We start from the raw sequence: 14,891 nt of genomic DNA on the forward strand, positions 1-14,891 counted from the left end.
CAGTTTTGGTTTAAGAATGGACTTCCAGAACGGATTAAGTTCATAAACCGAGGTACCACTGTATATCTATATAACAATGTATGGAAGTGTAACTGATTATATTTAGTGTATTTCATTATATCCCTTTTTCTTATTGTATTTTTAGTTCTCATTTGCATTTTTCCTCCTTTTTTTCTTTGCTTTCTTCACTTTATTTTGTATAACTGAAATTCTCTTAAAACAATAACAACAGCAATAGTGCTGAGAGTTGTTAGGACAGCTCCTTTAATGGTCCTCCTACTCTCCCTTCTGTTGATTCTTTTTTGTTAAACCAGACTTGGACCGACTAGTCCTTCAAACAGAGGGCTGTCCTCTGTAAAAAAGGGCACATGGCCACCCTAATCTTGGAATCTTGGAAGCCTTTTAATTGCTGCCAAAATAATGGGCCGCTAGATCTTGGCAGAGAAAAATCTGTCACTAGGGCTTCTCTCTACCAAAGGTTAGAAAACAGCACAAACATTAAAGATTATTGCAATATCTTACAGATGCATTCCTGTAAACAGAAGGTGGATGTGCTTGTATCAAACGGCTCTCAGCTTTGCTAAGTCTTGAAGAATCAGCATATGGCGACGAGGATCGTCGTGTTTTCATATTGTTACAGCTCAGCATTTCGGGAGAATTCAAAAGAACATTTTGAAGTTCTTAAATAATTTTGAAAGCCTCCGAATGCTCGATGTTTCCAGGCAACGTAACTAATGATGAAAGATTGGCTGTCAGAATTGCCACTTGGGATACATATTAGTAATGAAATTCAAGGGTAGTTTTTGGAACCCAGTTTTCTGCAGGCCAATATTGGTTAACGTGGAGGGGGCAGGGCGAGCAAATCTCGTGCTTTTAACAAGGCGCGTAGATTTAGTGATCAAATACCACAATTTTTCAGAGTTTCCAAACTCACAGTGGCGTGACCTAGCAGCAAAACATAAACAGGCAGTGCGGTATAGCCATCGCAGTCTAGGACTATGACTGAGGAGATTTAGGTTCAAATCCCTATTCAGCCAGGGGCCAACTTTGGGACAATTACTCTTTGTCAGTACAACCTACTTCATAGGGTCGTTCTGAAGATAAAAGGGTGTGGTGAGTGAGCCACATACAGCGGTACCTTGGGTTAAGAACTTAATTCGTTCCAGAGGTCCGTTCTTAACCTGAAACTGTTCTTAACCTGAGGTACCACTTTAGCTATTGGGGCCTCCTGCTGCCACTGCGCCACCACCACGCGATTTCTGTTCTCATCCTGAAGCAAAGTTCTTAACCCGAGGTACTATTTCTGGGTTAGTGGAGTCTGTAACCTGAAGTGTCTGTAACCTGAGGTACCACTGTATACTACCAGGCCAGGTTCAAAGTCCTTGCAAGATCCTTGCAAGACCCTTAACAACTTGGGTCCAGGATACCACAGGGACCACCTGATCCCTTATACCCCTGCCCGATCCCTTAGGCCTTTTGGGGAGTCACTGTTGGTGGTCCCCCATGGCTCAGATCCACTGCATCCAATGGGATGCACTCTTGGGGTCTATTTCAACTCAATGGTTCTATGATTCTATGCTCATATTCATCAGGAGCTATACATTGAATATCGGGGGCACGAATTTATGGAAGCCTCTTCCATCTGAGGTGAGAGAATACCCACTTTCCCTGTTGAACTTCAAGCACCTGAATACTTTAAAAATAAATAAATCCCAGAAAGCATTTATAATTTTGACTTCGTAGTTTTTAATTTTCATTGGACTGCATTCCTTGTACACTGCTTAGAGACAAGCACCAATAAGCGGCGTATAATTTCCCTGAATGAAATAAATAAGAAATACTTCCTGGAGCTCCTCGAAGGAAGGGTGAGATAAAAATATAATAAACGAGGATAATGAAAGCTGTTGTTTAGGTTTGTTTTCTGAAAAATTTAGAACAGGCCAGCAAGGAGGCAGCATAAATGAACTCACGCTGCCTCCTCATCATTGAGAATGATACCCTCTCTTAGGAACCTTTCAAAGCTCAAGACTGGGGGCTTTGTATTATTATTATGCTTTTGTATTGCACTTTCAAGTGTTGCAAGCGAGAACAGTTTAAACACAAAGCGCGGCCAATGTGAGAGAACATAAAAATACATCTTGCCAGGGTGCTGACAAGGGGTTGGGAGAGCTATAGCTGTGGAAGAGCAATCCCGCACTTTGTCTGCTATTAAAAGCTCTCCTCTTCACGCTCGGATCTGAACACCATGTAGGAGCTGCAGCTTGTTCAAAGATGCCTTTGTTGAGCGGGCCTTTGTGTTTGTTCATGGGTCCCTGCTGCCCTCGGGTGGATAAAATCAAACGTGCACCATGCCAAAAGAAAAAAAAGCTTGTTCAGTTTGGGACTCGTTATATAAATTCCCTCCATTCCAGTGTGAAGCAGGAAGGGTTGATAACTCCACACACACACCCTGCCTCTCCTGAGGCGGGTCTTGAGCTGCAACTCATAGGATCCTAGATTTGCAGAGTTGGAAAGGACCCCAAGAGTCATCTATAATCCAAGTCCCTGCAACATAGGAATCAGAGCTAAAGAATTTCTATATGATAATCTTTATTGTCATTGTCCCATACAGAACAAAGAAACTGAAAAATCTACATAAGACATTCAAAACCCAACAAGCCTGCTATCCCAGCTATCCCAACCTGGTTAGCCCCTAAAAACTCTGATACCCTATTTTTAAATACAATATACTCCCATACAGACTCCTTACAATGCGTTTTAAAAGCAAAATCGCATTTGGGTAGAATCCCTGACATTCTTAGCATTTGAATCCATTGATTCGGGTCCTACCCTCTGGAGCACAAAACAACTTCCCTCATTCCTGGCCCACTGGCTAAGATGGCTGGCGTTGGCGGAACTTGATGGGAGTCCCAACTGGAGAGCCAACAGGGCAGCCACAGTTGTTCTAGCAGCAACAGTAATCTGGCAGGTGATGCTTTTCCTGTCAAGGGGGTGCTGTGACAGGAAAGAAGCCACATGCTGAATTTTCTACTCGCTTTGGGCCACTGCTGAAAACAACAACATAACGTGGCAAAAAGTTCTGTCCTTAGGCTGGAGTGAAACGCTCCACCAAACCCAACCCAACAGATCTCCAGAAGACAGCAGCATCTTTTCCAAGGCTGCCCAACAGCAACCAGTGTGCCTTTTTTGCCAGCCGTCCAGTCTTTAGGGAAGCTTTTAATGTTTAATAGGTTATTGTATTTTAGTTTTCTGTTGGAAGCCGCCCAGAGTGTCTGGGGAAACCCAGCCAGATGGGAGGGGTATAAATAATAAATTATTATTATATTATTATACCTTGCTGAACAGCATTGGCTGCACGTACAGAGGAAATGCAAGATAATTGTGAGAGGGCGACCTGCGGCTAACATCCAGTATAAATATATGAAATAGCTGCCTTGTACTCAGATCCTTGGTCCATCTACTCACTGTGTCCCCCTGACACTGGCTGAGATCCTCTGCTCTCGGAAATGCGAGAGATTCAACCTGGGGCATTTTAAACATACGTTGCAAAATGTTTAGTGCACAGGAAACGCTTAGAATCCAGTAGAAGAGGCTGCTGAACCAATTCCTTTTCTGGAGAATTAGTGCTGTGATGCCCTCCATACTATGCTCAGGTTGTAAAGGTAAAGGGAGCCCTGACCATTAGGTCCAGTCGTGGCTGACTCTAGGGTTGCGGCGCTCGTCTCGCTTTATTGGCCAAGGGAGCCGGCGTACAGCTTCCGGGTCATATGGCCACCATGAACCAGAGCAGCGCACAGAAACGCCGTTTACCTTCCCGCCGGAGCGGTACCTATTTATCTACTTGCACTTTGACATACTTTCGAACTGCTAGGCTGGCAGGAGCAGGAACTGAACAATGGGAGCTCACCCCATCATGGGGATTTGACCTTCTGATCGACAAGCCCTAGGCTCTGTAGTTTAACCCACAGTGCCACCCGCATCCCACATGCTCAGGTTGTATATATGGGTAAATATAACCTAAAAATGCCACAGTCTCCATTCACCTTCGTTCCAGACCTCAGAAAAGTGCTTGAAACCACCACCGACGTGTCTCGCCACTCAGAGACTGGGTTTGTGCAGAACATTATGTGTTTTTGAATAGGTTAAAGGTTTTATGATTAGCCACCGCACCAACCCAGAGAACTTCAAAACTTGATGAAGGCTTTGAGAATTCAAATGCAACACACACACCCTGCCCATCCACTCTACAATTTGCAAAACAATTTGCCAAGAGTGCTCCCATCAGAGACAAGATTCTGGCTCTGGCATCCTGGCTTTCCTGGTTATTGCTGAAATGAATTGGGAGGGTGGGGTGGAATTCTCATGCAAACTGTGGCATATCAAATTTACTTGCAAAGGAAACCACAACCTTGAAATGTTTATTCCATTTTTCTCCCATGCCACATTCCTGGCAACGGGCACTATTCGATTTGAGAGTTTTGGGAACACCAGCTGAAAAAGTGTCAAACCTAACCACTGAACACTGCAAATGATTTCCTCTCAGCACCATGTTTTAAAACATTTCCAAATGTATTGTTCATATACCAATTTCAAATGGCTGACCTACTTTCAGAATTCAGTTTCAGTTCTGCTGAATTAACCCTTTTGGATCCGAAGAAGACCTATTCCTTTGCACCATTCCTGGCCACTTGCTCTAAGCTAAATATTCTCAAATTCTGCACTCTCAAGGGCTACTAAATGCACAAATGGAAAGAGAAGCTTACCATTAAATTTACACACTCCCTCCCTTGATTAGCAATGGGTGAAAATGTCCATTTCAGTTTCCAATCTTTCCAATGTTAAGTTCAGTTCTCAACATTTTCAGTTTCACATTTTTTTAAATACAGTTCTCATGAAAATTCATCAACATTTTAGAAAGAGTGTCTCCTAATATGCACAAGGCTGTATGCGATATTACCTGAGATACACATCTTTGAGCAATTTCCCCTAAACTCATGCATCTTTGCCTGTTTTTCCCCATGAATATACACCCAAGTATATGCATTTTTGGGGTGCATTACTTAACTGGAGAACTGTATCACAAAATTTGGATAAGTATGAATTCAGAAGGTTGCCTGTGTTTTGGTTCACATCTTGTTTCAGAGAGTGTGAAGTAGATAAGCTTGCCTTTAAATGTGGACTGAATCAAACCCCTACTCATGATGCAGACATGCAGCAGAATGGTGCAAAGTTGACTTTAACATGGAGTGGAGGGGAGGACTCTTAGAGGACTCACAAGCCATTGACTCAACATTCATCCTGGTCCGCATGCAAAGTGGTTACATGTCTTCCCATCAGTGCCAGCCCAAGATATTTTGGCACTTCAGGTGGACACCCCCCCCCAAATGACACCTCTTTTCTTGTTCTGGCATCGGGATCTGCTGCACCAATGAATCCTGTTACCTGAGGCAGTCTCCTCACCTTGCCTCATGGGTGGGCTGAACCTGCTTCCCATCAATTGTTCATTCATCCCACCCTTTTCAATGCAGTTCCCCATCACTTGTCTAACAGCAAAAGGGCATTTTAAATTTAAAACAACATGGGTGAGAAGGCACTTTCATAATGCAAACCGAAACTTCTTAAATCCCTCCTGCGTAACAGTGACCTCCTGGAGGGGGCACCCTCATAGGAATATTTTCTGAAAATAATAAATATATAAATAACCCTAGCGCTACAGCTCAATTTCAACCATTTCTGCAGAGCGTAATTTGTCTAGTTGCAAGAACATTGCCCCCACCCCACCCTGCCAGAAAGGAACTGTCAAAACTGTGATTCTCAGCATGCGATCTTGAATGAAACTGTCCCTTTTTCTATCACTTCAGGACCAAGGAGCTGTAGCTCAGTGGTGGAGCATCTGTCTTGTGAGCAGAAGGTCACAGGTTCAATCCCCGACATCTCCAGGTAGGCTGGGATAGAATCTTGTCTGAAACCCTGAGAGCTGCTATCAGTCAGTGTAGACAAAGCTGAGCTAGATGGACCAGTGATCTGACTCTGTATAAGGCAGATTCCTATGTTCCTATGTCTCCACATTCTCCTGCATGTAGATCACTGGAACATACAAGCCTGTCTTAAACTAAGTTAGACTATTGGTCCATCTGACTCAGTATTACATACCCTCCAGCATTTCTTGAATGAATAATAGTAATAATAATAATAATAATAATAATAATAATAATAATAATAATAATTTCAACAATAACAGTACCCTACCCATCTGACTGGGTTGCCCCAGCCACTCTGGGAGGCTTCCAACATAAATAAAAACATAATAAAACATTAAACATTTTTAAAAACTTGCATAGACAAGGCTGATTTCAGATATCTTCTAAAGGTTGTATAGTTATTTATCTCCATGGCTTGGAGGTCACATAAGTGCTTTTTTTCTGGGGGTACGCATACCCCTAAATATTTTGTGAATCTAAGTTTGGTCTCATTGAGGGGCAGTATTTCAATATGAGTAGGAAAATGAGCGTACCTCTAAACATTTTTAATAGAAAAGAAGCACTGCATAACTCCATACCCTCCAACATTTCTCCAGTAAAAATCAGAACATCCTATGCTCATTGACACTGGTTCTTCTTCTTCTTCTTCTTTTTATTAAATCTATATACCACCCTTCCTCTGAAGAACACAGGGATACTGAATGTTTGGCTAGGACCTGGGAGACCAGGGTTCAAATTCCCACTCGGCCATGAAGCTCGCAGGCTGACCTGGGGCCAGTCGCTGTCATTCTGCCTAACCAACTTCACAGGGTTGCTGCGAGCATAAAATAGAGCAGGGAGAACCATATATGGGGTCTTGAGTTCCTTGGCATATTGTAAATAAATCAGTTTCTAATGGGACCTTTCCCAGCCGTACCTGGAGCTGCTGGTGATTGAAGTTGCGTCTTTTTGCGGGTGATGCAGGTATTCTGCCATTGAGCTAAGATCTCACGAACACACACCACAAAAATGTCTCCCCCTGACTCTTCCCCTTGATAGTGAAGCAGTAGGCAGGCTTTATCTCACATCTTGACTGAGTTATGGTGGGGTTCCACCAAGGGACAGATGCCACAGATGTGGCTCATAAGCCAGAAGTTGGCTACCGCTGCTCCGAACAATTGCAATCTCCTTTCCCCCCAAAGGTATAAAAATACCTTAGCAGCTGTCTTTTGATTTGAAACGGCTCTCTGACTCTGCTTGGAGATCAATCCATGCTCTGACAATACACAAAAAAGAACCAGGTCCTTTACCCTCATCGGTGAGCCTTCCCACAGAAGCCCCTCACAAAAGTAAAATAAAACGGCACTCACCCAGAATCTGAGGATGGGCTTCTCGTGGAATCGCTGCTGTCCTTCCTCCAGCAAATACGTCCCGGGAAACCAGACAAGTCCTCAGAGCCAGCCAAGGGTACCAGGTTATGCCAGCCTCAGTGGCCAGCGAAAGTCAAGGCAGATCAGCCCACAAGGGGAAGCTGAGCATCCAGAACAATGAGCCCCTGTGTACACTTTGGGCGTAGAGGGAGCAGCAGTGGCGAGATGTCAGGATGAAGTGATGCACACAGATGTGCCAGACGTGGAGATCGGGCTTAAGTATTGATGGAGATGGGGGGCAGGGAGGACCGGAGGGTGGGGAGCAAAACACCCAGGAAAGGAATGACTTGCGGAAGTAAACAGAAGTCTAGGATTGGGTTGCTTTGTTGAGCAGGGGTCCTGTAACTGAGCTACAGGTGTTCTCAGCGGGTGGCCCAGGGGCCTGAGCCCCAGGTCTTTTGCATCAGGTCCCTGATCTCCTGCCCCCTTCTTTCCCTAGGGCCACATCTCGGTGGCAGAGACTCTGTCTTGCATGGAGAAGTTCCCATGTTCAATCCCCAGCAATTCCAGCTAGGGCTGGGAATATCTCCTGCCTAGAGCGCTAGAGTTGCTGCCAGTTAGTGTAGGTGGCACCGAAGTGGACGGAGCAATGTGCAAGGCATCTTCCCATTTTGCCTTTTTAATATTTTTTTTAAAAAAATATTATTTTGCTTACTAGGTATACTGTGGAGCACAGGGCTGGTAAGATCCATGGTCTCCGACACCTTAATTCGCCCAGAGGCATCCAAGCATGTAAACAGGCACATGCCCATTTGCATCCTGAGCCTGTGCCTAGCTATGCCCCTGACCATTAGGTTCAGTCGTGACCGACTCTGGCGTTGCGGCGCTCATCTCGCTTTATTGGCTGAGGGAGCCGGCGTACAGCTTCCGGGTCATGTGGCCAGCATGACTAAGCCGCTTCTGGCGAACCAGAGCAGCGTACGGAAACGCCGGTTACCTTCCTGCCGGAAGTATTTATCTACTTGCACTTTGACGTGCTTTCAAACTGCTAGGTTGGCAGGAGCAGGGACTGCGCAACGGGAGCTCACCCCGTCGCAGGGATTTGAACCGCCGACCTTCTGATCGGCAAGTCCTAGGCTCTGTGGTTTAACCCACAGCGCCACCCGCGTCCCATGCCCCTGATACCATGGATAAAAATCAAAATATAGCACCAACATGGAGTGATGGACAGCAGAGCTCTGGCTTGAATGTGGGAAATCTGGACTCATATATCCATTTGAGGTCCATTTTAGAAGACATGTCTCCATGTTAAACCCATGTGGGGGGTCTGGATAACATAAATGCTTGTGGGGGGGCAGTCATACGGGCTGAACTGACAAAACCAGCACTGTTTTCCTGGCAGGGTTTCGGTTCTGCAGGTCCAGCTCAAGGTTTCGATCTTCCTGTCCCGTTTGGGGTGTCATTCAGCCTTCAGCTGCATATGGAGGCATTTCCACAGGACACTTTCTATAGTGGAGATGCAGGACCTGCTGCCCTCCAGATATTTTTGGCCATCCCAACTCTCATCGGCTCCAGGTAGCATGGTCCAAGCGGTAGCTCGGTGGTAGAGCATCGGCTGTGATTGATTTGATTGCTCCATTATATTTCTACATTGCTTTTCATGCACATGCATTGCAAAGCGGCTTACGAACAGTAAACAACCACGGCATAATAGAACTTCATATATACAACATAAATCATAACAATTCCTCAGTAAAACAACTATACAGTAAATCATCAGTAAAACAATTGCAGTCTATAAAGCACTATTAACAAAACGACGGGGGGGGGGGGAATAAGCTAAACAGCACCATTACAACAAAAGTCATATACAGGATTCAAAACGTACTACAGCATTCATGATCCATAAAACAATATTAACAACATTAAGAGAATAGCAGCCAAAAAAATAAACTAAGCATGATGGAATTTGTGCACACACTCTCCCGATGCATGCAGAAGGGTCTCAGGTCCTGGGCTGGCAACCCCTGCCAAAAACCTTTGAAAACTGCTGCCCTGACAAAACTGTAGCTCCCTGTGAAGAAGGTATGGTTGTTAAACCAATCCCTCCTCACGAGGAACTCTGAGGACTGTAGCCCTGAAATGGCTGCCGAGGAAAACAGAGCTGTGTAAAAATTGTATGCCCCTAATTTATTTATGCATATGTAAATTTGGAATGGATTTCTGCAATTTACATAGAAAGACTTCTCACCATGGTGGGGGAAGGGGGCCTACTGTGCTGTGTCTGGGCAGCTTCAAGGCTTTCAGGGAAGTTTTTAAAGTTTGATGTTTTACAGTCATACCTCGGGTTACAGCCGCTTCAGGTTGTGTTTTTTCGGGTTACGCACCTGCCGAAACCCGGAAGTACTGGAACAGGTTACTTCTGGGTTTTGGCGGTCGCGCATGCGCAGAAGCGCTAAATTGCGCATTGCACATGTGCAGAAGTGCCGAATCACAACCTGCGCGTGCAGATGCACCACTGCGGGTCGCAACCGTTGTGGGTTGCGAACGTGCATCCCGCACGGATCACGCTCGCAACCCAAGTGTCCACTGTATTGTTTTTAATATTGTTGGAAGCCGCCTAGAGTGGCTGGGGAGGCCCAGCCAAATGGGTGGGGTATAAGTAATAATAATAATAATAATAATAATAATAATGTTTTTGATCATTAAGCCAGACTTGGACTAGGCAGAGGACTGTCCTCTTATAAACTAGGATACACCTGGCCATTGCTCCTGAATGGGATGGGGAGTAGAATAGTCCTGAACAGGACCCCAAACTGTATTAGGGAAAGGGAAGGTTCCTGCATTGCAGGCTAGATGCCCCTCGGGTTCCCTTCCAACTCTGCAATTCTACGATTCCACCCAGCGCATTCTTTCAACCGAGATTTTCCTAATCTTCCTGCGCTCTCTTTTGCTAAGGCTGAACTCAGCTGCCGAACAAGCACTTGGGAACTGTAGTCCGCTCGATCCACGGTCTGCCTGACGAGCAAATGAGAGGGAGATAGAACTTCAACTCCCGTCAGGCAATTCCCCATGACGCATCCACCCCTTGGACATTCTGATTGGAGAAAAAATGTGAAGAAACCCCGCCCTTCGGCTTGTCAGTCTTTGGCTCCCGCTCATTGGACGAGAGGCTTGTATGTGGAGAATGTATAGCAAATCGCGCGGCTCACCGTGTCTTAATGGGCGGGATCCAGTGGGAGAAAGGGAGGTAGGAGGGGAGTTGCCCAAGTTGCTGCTTAGTAATGTTTCCCCCTCTAGAATCTTAGAATTGTAGAGGAGGAAAGGGACCTTAGGGTCATCTAGTCCAACCCCCTGCAATGCAGGAATCTCAACTAGAACATGCATGACAGATTGCCAACCAACCTCCGTATCCCCCAGGAGGGCATTATTCATTTACTCCATTTATATGCCACCTTTTTCATCCAAGGAGCTCCAGGAGGCGTGCATGGTTCTCTTTCTCCTCATTTCATCCTCACAACAACTCTGTGAGGTAGGCTTGGGCTGAGAGATTATGACTGGCCCAAGTTCACCCAGTCAGCTACATGGCGAGGTGGGGATTCGAACCCTGGTCTCCCAGGTCCTAGTGCAGCACTCTAACCATTAACAGCACTCCACTGGCATTACTTGAGTTGGTTTCAAACGACCAATACAATGTACTGGGTCTATCTAAAAAGTAATATGGAACCAAGCAAGTTCAGCATCAGAACTCACTTCAGTATGAATATAATGGAAGAAAAAAGAGGGGGGGGGGACCAACAAGTGGTGTTGGACAGAGTGGAAAAAAACATGTGGCTCACCAGGTGCTATTGAACTATGAAACGGAAGCTAATTTGAGGGATAGTCCCTCAAACAGCATTATGCCTCAAGAAACTGCAGGATCGGTAGCAAACGTGTGTGCAGCTTCGGAAACTAGCAATGGAAGCAATAACAACTTTGCCTCCCCCCCCCCCCCGCTCTTTTGTGTCCAGATTTCCACATTTTGAAATACAGCAACCCTAGAATAATAGGAATTCTCAGTACCACTAGAAGAAGGTCCTCTGCCAGGCAACACAGAGGCCAGGGAGGAGCGCAACATGCCCGATGGTGCCTCTCCAGTCAACTTGCCCTCCTATTTTTTTTTTAATGTTGTAAGTTGTGAGGGTTGGTGGGCTTTTTGGTTTGGTCATTTCCAATTTATTTTGTCTGTGTTGTTTTTTATGTATGTGTAGATTCTGAGCATTGCCAGTTTTTCTTCTGTGAAATGGTTATTCTGTGGTGCGCCAAACACAACTCCTTAGATTTCTAGATGTGTCCCCAGGGTCAGAAATGTTGGGGACACCTTGGTTGGACTCAGTTCTGGACTACAAGGCCTGGAGAGGCCTGGGTTCAAATCCCCAAACTGCCACAAAGCTCACTGGGTGACCTCAGACCAGTCACTCCCTCTCTCTGTGTCTAACCTTCTTCACAGGGTTGTGACGAGGATAACATGGGGGAGATCAAAGTATTCTGCCTCAAGGTCCTTGAAAGAAAGGTGGCATTAAATATATATATAATAAGTTAATAAATACACACACTAGTTAAGCTGTGTGCACACCGTACAATTAAAACACTTTTAAAGCACATGTCTTCCCCCAAAGAAACCTGGGAACTGAAGCCCTTTGAGGGGATAAACTACAGTTCCCAGGATTCTTTGGGGGGAAGACATGTGCTTTAAATGGATGGTGTGAACACCACCTAAGTCTGGGTGTAGTCATTCGCCCCAGAGACAATTCCATAGGATTGTATCGAACTAAGTTCTACTCTAATGTAGACCTATTGGAAGTGATGGACATAAGCTACTCATGTGCATTAAGCTCAATGGGCCTGCTGTGAGCGGCATTGGATACCACTCAGAGATGGAAAGAAGATAAAGTCCCAACCAGAGAAGAATGGCAGATCAAGTCGATGGATTGTGCCAAAATGGCTCAAATGACTGGAAGAATCAGAAACCAGGAAGACCAAAATTTTAATAAGGAATGGGGGAAATTTATAACTTATCTTAAAGACCCTTGTAAACAGTTAAAACCATTAGTAGGATTGGAATACCACTTGTAGTTTAATGGCGAATTTTGGATACAATGGAGAGATAAAAGATTTGGATTATTATAAAAGATGCAGGAGGAAATGATTAACAATAGGACCCACAAAGGGGAGGAAGGAGGGAAGTCCAAGAGATTTCTTGAAATCAAAAACAATGTTGTACGTTGAATATGTGACTGTAAAGTTTTAATCTGAAAAACCAAGTAAGTATGTGGAATGTTGTATGTTGAATATGTGACTGTAAAGTTTTAATCTGAAAAACCAAATAAATATTTTTTAAAAAATAATAAAATTGGATACTACCATAGCAAATATATATATTTCAAGGCCTCGTGCCGAATCTCTCAACTCACTTGCTGCCTGTTAGCAAAGAGAAATATTTAAAAAGAAACAGACACCTGAGTGATGTGCCTGCTTTCTCTCCCAGGAGCCAAAGGCAAGGAGTTCTGTGCCCTGGGCAGTGGGAAGATGGAAGTGCCCTTCTTTGCTGTCCCTGGCACAGGGCGAGAGAGGGCTGTATCAGTCACCCACCGTGTCATCCCGAGAGCTGGAGACAAAGGCCGCGGTTGTGAGCAGGCATGAGTCAAGCAACGGCTACCGTGCGCACCAGGGTGATTCATTGCGAAGACAAAGGCTGCAGGGACTGTTTGCCCTGGCTACTAAGTCATAGCAGTTGGCAGCAGAGAATTGACCTATTGTCTCCGAGAGAAGAGCGTGGATGTTTTCTGCGCGCTGGAGGGGCCTGATAGTTTAATTGACCCCAAAGGCATTCTGGTTTGAACCAGCTGCCTGGATCGCCCCTGCGTCCACCCCTTGCCATATTATTTGTAAATAAGCACAGACATATAGCGGGGAGCTGGGGAACCTGTGGCCCTCCAGGTGTTGTTGGACTACAACTCCCATCAGCCTTGGCCATAATGGGAGTCTTGAGTCTACAGCTCCCAAGATGTGTTGGGGGCAGCCGTGTGCTTTCAATGTATGGTACGGATCTGACTTAGTTCTTCTTGTCCATGGATCTCAATTCACCTTGCCTTGTCGGCTGCTTGGAAACGTCTTAGTTTTCCTGATAGCTAGTTACTGTAATTCTGTGTTTCCCGTGTGGTGTAGTGGTTAAGAGCAGTGGATTCGTACTCTGGTGAACTAGGTTCGATTCCCTGCTCCTCCACATGCAGCTGCTGGGGTGACCTTGGGCTAGTCACACTTCTCTGAAGTCTCTCAGCCTCACTCACCTCACAGAGTGTTTGTTGTGGGGGAAGAAGGGAAAGGAGAATGTTAGTCACTTTGAGACTCCCTAGGGTAGTGATAAAGGGGGGGGGGTATCAAATCCAAACTCCTCTTTTTCTTCTTTCCATTTTCTTTTGAAATGCAGTCTCCCATTTTTTGATCTCTGTCTGCTTCGTTCTTAAATTGATGTGCTTAACTGGAACTCTGGAGGTGAAAAATGCCACCCCACAGACTGCGCTGGGCACACATTGGCTGCTGCCAGTCAGAGTAAATGGTAAAAGGCTGTAAATGGTACCAGGCTAGATGGACAAATAGTCTAAGGTGATATAAGGCAGCTTCCAATGAACTGAATCTGGTCACCCTAGTTCTGCCCCATAACCTGAAAGCAGTTTCAGTTCTCTCTTTCCCCTCTCCATCTTGAGTTAAAATTCTCCACATTTCTGCAGCAATTTTTTAAAAAACCCTCTTGAAAATTCTTTAGCATTTTTTTTTTTTGCAATTTTCTCCTTAACAAAGCACATTTTGTATGCAGTTTTGACTGGTGTGCACTTTTTTTGCAAGCAATTTCCCTAACATGCATTTTAAAATACTATTTTCACTAAAATGTGTGTTCTTCTGTACACATCTTATGTAATTCACTTAATATGTGCATTTTTTTGTAAACATCGTTTGGTTGGGAGAACTGCATTGCACGATTTGGGTCAGTGCAGACTTCAAAGGATGGCTGTGACTCATTGTTTTGCAACGTGTGGATTTTATAGATCTGCCTTTAAACGTGAACTGAATTAAATCCGTGCTCTCTTCCCCCGCCCCTCAATCTCTACCTGGAAGTGCAGCCAGTTAAAAAGGGGATGGGAAAGCCCGTCGCACTTGTGGAAGACCTTGTGCTGTGTTCAGCCAGTGCAGCTGATTAGCTGGATCTATTGTCATCATGAGTCCCTTGGAGTTGTCATGGATGGAATGGTCCGATCCTGGGGAAGAATGGGAGGAGCTTGGGGAGTTGATGCCTGACCACCCTGGGGAGGGTCCCAGAGGGTTGCTTGGAGAGGGAGTGTTGGTTCCCACTGAACTCACTGGGTGATTGTACCTGCACCTGCACCCCAATCAAAATCTGTGGATGAGTGCCTTATACCACAGTGCCCTCTTGTGTTGTGTTGGTGTGCTAACGTGAACATGAATCCCCTCCTCACAGCCTCCATTGTGGACCAAACTACTTATTCCATCAGTGGGGGGACCT

The 14,891-nt window shown here is 45.2% G+C and overlaps 1 protein-coding gene across 2 annotated transcripts in view; it reads right to left on the minus strand.

Annotated features, from left to right (window-relative positions):
* MAG (myelin associated glycoprotein) overlaps positions 1-7,585 on the minus strand; it is a 68,759-nt gene extending 61,174 nt beyond the window's left edge. For both annotated transcript variants that reach the window (XM_028742578.2, XM_028742587.2), the window contains exon 1: positions 7,331-7,585. The gene's annotated coding sequence lies outside the window, so the exon portion shown is untranslated. The remainder of the gene's footprint in view (positions 1-7,330) is intronic.
* Positions 7,586-14,891: the final 7,306 nt, after the last annotated feature.

This window comes from Podarcis muralis, chromosome 7 (assembly GCF_964188315.1).
Source record: "Podarcis muralis chromosome 7, rPodMur119.hap1.1, whole genome shotgun sequence".
NCBI classification, from domain to species: domain Eukaryota; kingdom Metazoa; phylum Chordata; class Lepidosauria; order Squamata; family Lacertidae; genus Podarcis; species Podarcis muralis.